This window comes from Mesoplodon bidens, assembly GCF_964165515.1.
Source record: "Mesoplodon bidens genome assembly, chromosome: 1".
Classification (NCBI taxonomy): Eukaryota; Metazoa; Chordata; class Mammalia; order Artiodactyla; family Ziphiidae; genus Mesoplodon; species Mesoplodon bidens.
The window spans coordinates 84,036,030-84,046,779 of NC_138176.1; the positions used below are offsets into that span (position 1 = coordinate 84,036,030).

Consider the following 10,750-nt stretch of genomic DNA (forward strand, 5'->3'; position numbering starts at 1 on the left):
AGAACCTGCAAGTTGATGAACACACCCACGTTTCTGGAGGGTAGAATACTCTGCTCCAAAGGAACAGAAGCTGTGCTTAGGACCCTTCCAGACCTTGCCCTATGTACCTCTTCATCTGGCTGCTCATCTGTATATTTTATTATATCCTTTGTAATAAACCTGTAAACAGAAGTGTTTCCCTGAGTTCTGTGAGAAATTATAGCAAATTATCAAACCTGAGAAGGGGACCATGGGAATCCTTGATCGGCAGCCAAGCTGGAAAGCAGTGTAAATAACCTGGGGACCCACGACGTATGACTGGCATCTGAAGTGAGGTGTAGTCTTGTAGGACTGATCCCTCAACCTGTGGGATCTGCACTAACTCTAGGTAGTTAATGTCAGAATTGCTTGGTGTGGAAAACCGTACATTTGATGTCAGAAATGTTGTGACTAGCAGAGAAATAGTTTTCCTTTCAGTGTGATTATAAGATTTCTGTAGTGAAATTGATATCTTTTAAATTTATTCAACCACTTACTTATGGAGCAACTACTGTGAGCCAGACACCACACTCTACTCTGCACACACAGCAGTGTGGCAAATAGACACAGGAACTGTCCTATCAGAGCTTACAGCAGAGAACGGTCTTACCCTTTTGTAACGTTCACATTGCTGATCCCTCCAATAGAAAAATCTGAAATATAGAAATATTATACTGAGAATTTCAACTAAGAAAGACATACCACATCTTATCCATCTAAGTTGTACTCCGTGATTAGCACAGTAACTAGTGTGTGTTAGGCCCTCAGTGACTGTAAGATGAGGAAATTATATTTCTTTTTTTTTTTTTGCGGTACGCAGGCCTCTCACTGTTGTGGCCTCTCCCGTTGCGGAGCACAGGCTCCGGACGCGCAGGCTCAGAGGCCATGGCTCACAGGCCCAGCTGCTCCGCGGCATGTGGGATCTTCCCGGACCGGGGCACGAACCCGCATCCCCCGCATCGGCAGGCAGACTCTCAACCACTGCACCACCAGGGTAGCCCGGAAATTATATTTCTTAAGGGGAGATATATTGTCTTGTTTTATATCTCAACCACCTAGCAACTTACTTTTAAATTTAGACTCCTGTAACAGATCAAACACATATTATTATTGCCCAAACTCCACTGACAACCAACTTTACCATTCCTACTTAAACTTTCATTTTATTACTTTACCACATTTGGCAAATAATGTCACTATTAGCAAGGAGAAAGAGGGAAAATGATATTTCGTGAGCACTTGCTCTGGGTCAGACACTATGTAAAAACTCCATGTGCATTATGTCATTCAATCATCATAACATCACAATGAAATAATCACTTTTACTCCCCATTCTACAGATGGGGAACTAATGATGGTAAGTAGTGAACCCAGATTCTCAGGCTTTAAAGCTTGTACTTTTAAACACTACAATGTCTAATCCGAATATTCATTATTTGCACTTTTTTTTTTTTTTTTTTTTTTGTGGTACACGGGCCTCTCACTGTTGTGGCCTCTCCCGTTGCGGAGCACAGGCTCCGGAGGCGAAGGCTCAGTGGCCATGGCTCACAGGCCTGGCCGCTCCGCGGCATGTGGGATCTTCCCGGACTGGGGCACGAACCCGTGTCCCCTGCATCAGCAGGCGGACTCTCAACCACTGCGCCACCAGGGAAGCCCTGCACACTCTTTTTAAGACATATTAGTTACCTTCAGTAAAGTTAGTCTCCTCAGTTAGATGAATCATAGGTCTCAGTTTTCCCAGTTCACCACTGTTATGCTTGTTACCTGGCTTAATTATTAATAGTGCCCCCTTTTACTTTCAAAGGTATCTGAGTGTGGATGATAAATCATATGGTCTCCTTACCTCTTATTTCATCTACATCTGAGTAATCAGTCCTCATTATTGTTTTGCCCAGGTGGAGCAACTTCTCCAGAGAATGACATTTAGAAGACCCTCTTTATCTCTTCACCAAGTCACTTCCTTCACCTTTTTCAGAGAAGAGCTTGACTAAAGTTTTCATAGAGATCTTTGATTAACAACACAGCATTATGGCATTTTTCTTACTTGAAAATGTCTCAGCGATTTAAAATAAGATTCTTGACTTATTAAGCAGCATTTTAAAATTGTTTGCCTTAGTACAACTTTTATATGATCTGATCTTGGACAGTATGCTGCACTGTTTTGTTTGTTCATTTATTACCAGCATTATCTTTTTCTGGGGAAGCATTTAAGTCAGTTAAAATAAAAGATGTAGGCAAAGTAGGTTAGAAAAGGAAAATCTGGATCAAAGAGGAAGAAAAATGTAAGTATGGTAAGAGCAATTGTCAAAATACTATTGCTGCTGTGGCAAATTATCACAAACTTAGTGACTTAAAATAACACAAATCGGGCCTCCCTGGTGGCGCAGTGGTTGAGAGTCCGCCTGCCGATGCAGGGGATACGGGTTCGTGCCCCGGTCTGGGAGGATCCCATATGCCGCGGAGCGGCTGGGCCCGTGAGCCATGGCCGCTGGGCCTGCGCATCCGGAGCCTGTGCTCCGCAACGGGAGAGGCCACAACAGTGAGAGGCCCGCATACAGCAAAAAAAAAAAAAAAAAAAGAAAGAAAAAAAAAAAAAAAAAAATAACACAAATCTATTCCTATACAGTTCTAGAGATCAGAAGTCCATCACAGGTCTCATTCTGCTAAGAGACAACTACCAAAGTATAACGTAGACCTAATCGGAATTCCAGGAGGAGAAAAAAAGAACAAAAAGAAGAAATACTTGAGCAATCATGACAGAACATTCCAAAATTAATGTTAGACACCAAACTAAAAGATTAAAAAGAATCTACACCTAGGCATATATTCCAACTGCAAAAGAGCAAAGATAAAGAAAACATCTTGAAAGAAGCCAGAGGATAAGACATCTTATCTATACAAAAGTAAAGATAACTACACTTGACTTCTGCAAAACAATGACAAGAAAGAAGAGTTGAGTGAACTACTTAAAGCATAAAGAAAAGAACAAAGCAAAACAAAACATTTACCTAGAATTCCTTACCCTACAAAATTACCCTTCGAGAGTGAAGGAGAAATAGACTTTCTCAGACAAATGAAAATTAAGAGTATTTGTTGCCTGTAGACCTGCCTTGAAAGAAATGTGAAAAGAAGTTCTTCACAGAGAAGGAAAATGATATAGATCAGAAACCTGAATCTACATAAAGACAAAAAGAGCACTGGAGAAGGAATCAGTAAAGATATAATAAAATTAAAACTTGTACTTTTCTTATTCTTAATTGATCTAACATTTGTTTAAAATAATAATAGCAACAATGTATTCAAATATATATGCATACGTATATATGTGTGTGTGTGTATATATATATATATATATATATATATATGCACCTGTCTGCTTATGTGTAAGTAAAATGAGTGACAGCAATAAAATAAGGGACAGGAGGGAAGAATTAGGATTATTTTGTTATTATAAGGCACTCACACTATCTGTGAGGTGGTAGTATAATACTGTCAGAAAGTATACTTGGATTAGTTGTAAATTATTGCAAATTCTGGGCAACCACTAAAAAATTTTTTTTTCAAGTATAACTAATATGCTAAGGAAGAAGAGAAAATTAGATCAGGTAAAAGTCTCCATTCAAACCACAAATGGCAGAAAAAGAGTGAAAGACCAAAAATAGGGCCAAAGAATAAGGGCAATGAATAGAAAACAGTAACAAATATGGTAGATATTACTCCAATTATAGCAATACTCATTTTAAACATCAATAGTCTCATCATATTGATTAAAAGACAGAGATTGTCAGAGTGAAACAAAAACCAAGACCCAATTATATATTGTCTATAAGAAACCCACTTTAAAAGTGAAGACACATAAAGATTAACAGTAAATCAATGAGAAAGATATACCATGCTTGTACTAATCAAAAGAAAGCAGTAGCTGCTATGTTAATTTCACACAGAGCAGACTTCAGGGCGAAAAAACTTGTCAGGGATAAACAGGGGCATTATATAATGAAAAAGTGGTCAGTTCCCCAAGAAGACATAACAATTGTTAATGTGTTTGCACCTAACCAGAGAGTGTCAAAATATGTGAGGCAAAAACTGATAAATTGCAAGGAGAAACAGATGAATCTGCCACGAGAGTTGGAGACTTCAACACCCCTCTATCAGAAATGGACAGATCGAGCAGGCAGAAAACCGATGAGGACTTAGTTAAACTAAGTTGATAGTACCATCAATCAACTGGGTATAATTGACATTTATTGACTATTTCATCCAACCACAGCAGAACAGACATTCTTCTCAAACTCACTTGAGACCACATTCTGGAACATAAAACACACCTTAACAAGTTTAAAAGAACAGAAATTATACAATGTCTGCTCTCAAATCACAATGGAATTATGCTAGAAATCAACAACAGAATAATAGCTGGAAAATCCCGAAATAGTTGGGGGTTGGACAACACACTTCTAAATAATACATGAGTCAAATAAGAAATCTCAAGAGAAATTTTAAAAATATTTTGAACAAAATGAAAATGGAAACACAACTTACTGGGAGATGCAAGGAAAGCAGAGCTTAGAGAGAAATGCATAGCACTGAATACATATACTAAGAAAGAAGACAGATCTAAAATCAGTAATCTAAGCTTCTACCTTAGGAAACTAAAAAAAATTTAAAATAAAGAATAAAAATTAGAACAGAAACCAATAAAATTGAAAACAGGACATCAACAGAGAAAAACCAACAAAAACAAAAGCTAGTTTGAAAAGATTAATAAATTTGATGAGACTCTAGCCAGGATAACTAAGAAGAAAAGAGAGAAGATACAAATTACTAATATTGGAAATGAAAAAGGAGTCATCACTAGAGGTCCTATGGACTTTAAAAGAATAATAAAAAGTATGAACAGCTCTGGCTCAAATATTTGATAACATAGATTAAATGGACCGATTCCTTGAAAGAAACAATCTGTCAATACTCACAAAAGAAAAAGTAAACAACAGGGGAAGATAAGACACAGACCAGGAGAACATATTGGCAGAAGATTTATCTGACAAAGACTATTATCCAAAATATACAAAGAACTCTTAAAATTCAGCAATAAGAAAAACAATTAAATTGAACAATAGCCCCAAAATTTGACCAGACACTTCATCAAAGGCAATATACAGGTGACAAAATAGCATATGAAAAGATGTTTAACATTATATGTCATTATGAATTTATAAATTAAAACAATGAGATACCACTACACAACTATTAGAATGCCCAAAATTTAGAAGATTAATGACACCAAATGCTGGCAAGTGTGTGGAGCAACAGGAACTCCCATTCATTGCTAATGGGAATGCATAATTGTACAGCCACTTTGGTAAGCACTTTGGCAGTTTTTCAAAGCTAAACATAATGATGTGTCAATGTAGTTCATTGACGGTAACAAGTGTACCACTCTGGTATGTGATTTTGATAGTGGGGAGGCTGTGTGCATGTGGGGACAAAGGATATATAGGAAATCTCTGTGTCTTCCATTCAATTTCTCTGTGAACCTAAAACTACCCTAAAAAATAAAGTCTATTAAAAGATTAAAGTAAAATAAAAATAAATTTTAAAGAAAAGATTTCCGTGTTTGCTATAGATAGAAGAAATGTATCTGCATTAATTAATAGAATGTTTTAGCTTTCACATTTTCATTACTTAAATTTTCAGGATCTACACACTATTCTATAAACTAATTAAAAATAAGCATTGCTTCTGATTTGCATGATATAAGACTCTGCATTATTCATTACTTTTAGATACCTAGAATTTTATAAGATAAAAAATAACTAAGTAGGGATAATATATAAGAATAATTGTAGTAGCAATATAGGAGTAGGGGATTAAGAGGTACAAATTATTATGTATAAAATAAGCTACAAGGGGCTTCCCTGGTGGCACAGTGGTTGGGAGTCCACCTGCCGATGCAGGGGACACGGGTTCGTGATCCCACATGCCATGGAGCGGCTGGGCCTGTGAGCCATGGCCACTGAGCCTGTGCGTCCGGAGCCTGTGCTCCTCAATGGGAGAGGCCACAACAGTGAGAGGCCTGCGTACCGCAAAAAAAAAAAGCTACAAGGATATGTTGTACAACAAGGGGGTGGGGATATAAAAAATATTTTATAATAACTATAAAGGGAGTATAACCTTTAAAAATTGTGAATCACTATATTATACACCTGTAACTTATATAATTTAAAAAATTTAAATAACTGAGTTAAAATAAAGATAGTAAAGGACTAAGGGGATATATAGGTCTCACCTCTCCCAACCCCCAAAACTCAGAATTTGCCAAAAAAGCATAGTTCTTCTATATACTCTTAGAGGATATTCTAGAACATTCTCCAAAGCCACAGAAGGACTTAAATATTTTATTCATTAAATGCACATTGGGATTCACAAGTAAAAGAAATGTCATTGCTCCTGAAGACAACATGTCTAGATAAATACTGATGCCCCATCCCAGAAAGGTATAAGATCCATTATCAATTAATTATTAAGGACCTACCTACCGTGTGCTCACCCATCACAAACACTGAGTGTGATATAAATACAAGACATGGCCCTGTTATCTTTCAGGGAAAGGGAAAAAATAAAGAAGGCTTTAATATGGAGATCGTATATGAATTGCAGAATGGGTGAAACAGGGAGCACAGATTTATTTATTTAAATATAATTGTTTATTTTGAAAAAGAGGCGGAAATGCGCGCGACCCCTGAGCAGCCTGCCTGGGGTGCTGATGTGCGCTTGCTCTGCACCGAGTCCCAGGGACAGTTTGAATTTCGCTCCCTGAGTCGGGTCTCCTGATCCTGGGCTTGCGGCGCAGACTGGAGGGGTCTCGGTGCCACGTGACACCACTGAGTGGGCCCTTTGCTCCCGGACCCGCACTAGAGGCTTAAAGGATGGCCTCCTCATTTCTGGTACAATTATCCTCTCATATTAATGAAAAGATTGGAAATATTAAAAAAAAAAACTCCATCATTGAGAAATTGTGGACTGTATTAAAATAGGAGATGAGATCATTGCAGTAAATGAACTTCTAAATAAATTGGAATTGGAAATTCAGTATTAAGAACAAACCAACAATTCACTCAAGGAACTCTTTGAACCTCTTGGAGAAGACTGTAAAGATGTTGAACATCTCAAAGAAAATATTCCTTCCCATTTGCCTCAAGTAACCCAGAACTTTGTAATGGATCAGATCTTGACCCTGAACAACCAGTCAAAGATGAGGAAACTGCACCCACAAAGAAGCCCCCTAAAGAGCAAAGAAATATTAAAGAAATGTCATTTATAACTTCTGATGAGTTTAATGGCATTCTTGTGTACATGAAATCCCACCTAACCTATAGTCAAATTAATGATGTTATTAAAAAAATCAACAAGGCAGGGACTTCCCTGGTGGCGCAGTGGTTAGAATCCGTCTGCCAATGCAGGGGTCACAGGTTTGATCCCTGGTTCAGGAAGATCCCACATGCCATGGAGCAACTAAGCCCGTGTGCCACAACTACTGATCCTGTGCTCTAGAGCCTGCGTGCCACAACTACGGAAGCCCACGTGCCTAGAGCCCGTGCTATGCAACAAGAGAAGGCACTGCAATGAGAAGCCCACGCACTGCAACAAAGAGTAGCTCCTGCTCACCACAACTAGAGAAAGCCCACGCGCAGCAATGAAGACCCAACGATGAAGACCCAACAGAGACAAAAATAAATAAACAAATTTTTTTAAAAAGAAATCAACAAGGCAGTAGTTAGTAAATATAAGATCCTACATCAACCAAAAAAGTCTATGAGTTCTGTAGCCAGAAGTCTCTATCACAGATTTATTGATGAAGAAATGAAGGAAACCAAAGACCATTATTTTGTAGTGGAAGCTGACATAAAGGAGTTGACGGCTTTGAAAGTTGAAAAGAGGTTTCACGTAACACTGAATATTTTACAACACTGCCGGAGGCTATCAAGGTCTGAGGGGGAGGACTTACCCGATATGTTATAACATAAGGCCCTTTTGAGCTTCTGAACCAGCCAACGGTAGAGATAGAAGCTATTCCTATAATTTCCTTATATGTAATTTCTTTATATATAATTTCTTTAGCTTTTTCATTTTCTTTTTTGTTTGTTTCTTGTAAAAATAAAACTTAAATAATGTATATTTTAAAATCTACTTTCTTACAGTAAATATTTAATCACCTACCATATAAGCCTCTGTTCTAGGCATACAATGGAACTAAAAAATGTTCATATTTAGTTTTGGTGTTTCGTGACAGTGCTGCCAACCCCAGGAAGACAGGTGCAGATGTGATAATAAAAGTCAAAGTTCAAGAAGATGAGATCAAGGACATCCAGGCTCTTTAGAAGTAAAGGTCATTAGCGTCTAAATTCCACTAATGATATTTCAATCTATAGGGAAAAGTTGGATTTGGAGGCAGCCCATCCACGTGGTTATTCTGCTTTCCCATATGTGGTTAAGGAACAGCTTACCTGAATACATTCAGTGTAAATCAATCTGTAAACATCGACTGGTAGTGAAATTGTAATAAAAGTATATTGAGATGAAAAAGATGATAAAATAAGGTGTGTAAGCAGATTGATAGTGGTCATGGAAAACAAGTGGTTGGATTGTAAGAATTTAATGGAGTTTCTCTTCCGCACTTGGGGAGACTGTTAGTCTATCTGTGTCTCAGTGAGCATTCTCCAGAGAAACAGTAGATTATCCATCTAACTATATCTATCTCTATCTGCCTATCATCTATCTATCTATCTATCTGTCTATCTATCATCTGTCTATCATCTATCTATCTATCATCTATCTGCAGAGATTTATTATGAGGAATTGGCTGATGTGATTATGGAGGCTGAGAGGCCCCCAGATCTGCCGTCTGCAAGCTGGAGGCCCAGGAAAGCCGGTGGTGTGATTCAGTCTGAGTGTGAGGGCCTGGAAACAGGGGAGCCAGGCCAGATCAGATGAGATGAGATGTTTCAGCTCAGCAGTGAGGCAGGAAGAAAAAGCAAATTCCTCCTGCCTTCCTCCACCTTTCATTCTGTTTGGGTCTTGGATGGATGGGAGGACGCCCACACACACAGGGAAGGTCAGTCTGCTTCACTGAGATTCCAATGCTCATCTCATCTCGAAACATCCTCAAGGACACACACAGCAATAACGTTTAAGCTGGGCGCCCATGGCCAGTCAAGTCGACACATAAAGTAAACCATCACAATCTACGTCCATGCCGTCTGCTTGGCAGGCTGATCCTCGAAGCAGAGAAAAAATTGTCTCACCAGGCCCAGATGCCTGGTTAACACTGTTCCTGTGATGATCATAGAATACATTATGGGCACTGCTCATTTATTGTTATCCTTTCTTTCTCCCTAATTTAAATGCAGGTATATTTAATTTTTCATGTCTCAGTTTAATTAAAAATAGTGGCACTATCCTTTACCTTTTTAAAGTCTTGCTTGTTTATTCTCTATGAATCATTTTTCCATACGTTCTCTATCAAAAACATTTTCTCTGTTTAAGATTTCTTTTCCTGAAACTCGTATTGAACAACTGTGTCGGTAAATTTAATTCTTGTGGAATGGATACTGAGTCTCTGTTTTGATTATTAGCATGTAATCAATACAGTTGGTAAAATCGTATTCCTCAAAGACTAATAAAGACATTACTTTTCAAACAATAAATAAATAAATATAATCATTTATTTTGTTTTACTGTATTTATATGGAAAGGATTTTTTGTAAAGAATAAAATAAAAGGTTAAGCTAATGGCAGGGCTGCCTTCTCTACGTACTCATGAAGACTCAAATCATATTTCTTATTCCTAACTTCCATAAGCAAAGATTGGTTATAAAATTATCTGTGCTATAAATCTTTTCTGTAATATATAGGCACTTATGTTTACATGTAAATACATATATATAAATTACATGTCATTGAATATATGTTAATAAATAAGAGTTATACTGATATTAATATATATCTAAAATATAGAGGTATATTAGAAAAGTCTGAATGTATATATAAAAAACTTCAACCGTGGTTATTCCTAGATGATAGATATAATTTTATTTGATTATGGGTCTTCCTACTTTATAGTTTTGTTTTTATTTTCCAGTGACCATGCATTATGTTCATAATCATGAAAAATAACAAGTTCATAAAAATACTCATTTCTAAAATTTTTAATTTATAGTGAGATAATCAGTCCACCATGAAATTTACAGTAGTTTCTTTAAAAAAATAAAAGCAGACGGATAGTAGTTAAAGTTAAAACAAAATATTTTTAACACAAGTCTCTGATTCTTTCAAGATCTGAATATACAAACTTGAACTAGTTGTAATAATTTTGAAAACCCTGTTATTTAGAAGAAAGAAGAAAAGATGATTACATATATGATATGAATTCAATAATAACATTATTATTTGCAATAAAATTGCAATTTGAAAAAAAAACACATGATTTACCTACTTAAGGTTTTTCCTACATGTTTGTGAATACTAAAAATAAAAGGAAAATAGAGGAGAAAAAGTATTTTGCTTCATTCATATTCAACTACTATTTTATGTGTAACTCTTCAATGATTAAAGAAATGGATTTTGACCAGAATAGTTATAATGGATCATCCCGCAGCAGGAAGTAAGTCAGCCCCTGTGATCCATTCTCCCCACTTCAGAAAAACAATTAAGCAGTAACTTTCCTGTCCTT

The 10,750-nt window shown here is 36.9% G+C and overlaps 1 pseudogene across 1 annotated transcript; it reads left to right on the forward strand.

The window, feature by feature from the left end:
• The first annotated feature begins 6,947 nt into the window (after positions 1 to 6,947).
• LOC308622149 (SKA complex subunit 1-like) lies at positions 6,948 to 8,171 on the forward strand (annotated as a pseudogene). Its single transcript has 2 exons — positions 6,948 to 7,431; positions 7,789 to 8,171. The product of its transcript is annotated as an SKA complex subunit 1-like (transcript).
• Positions 8,172 to 10,750: the final 2,579 nt, after the last annotated feature.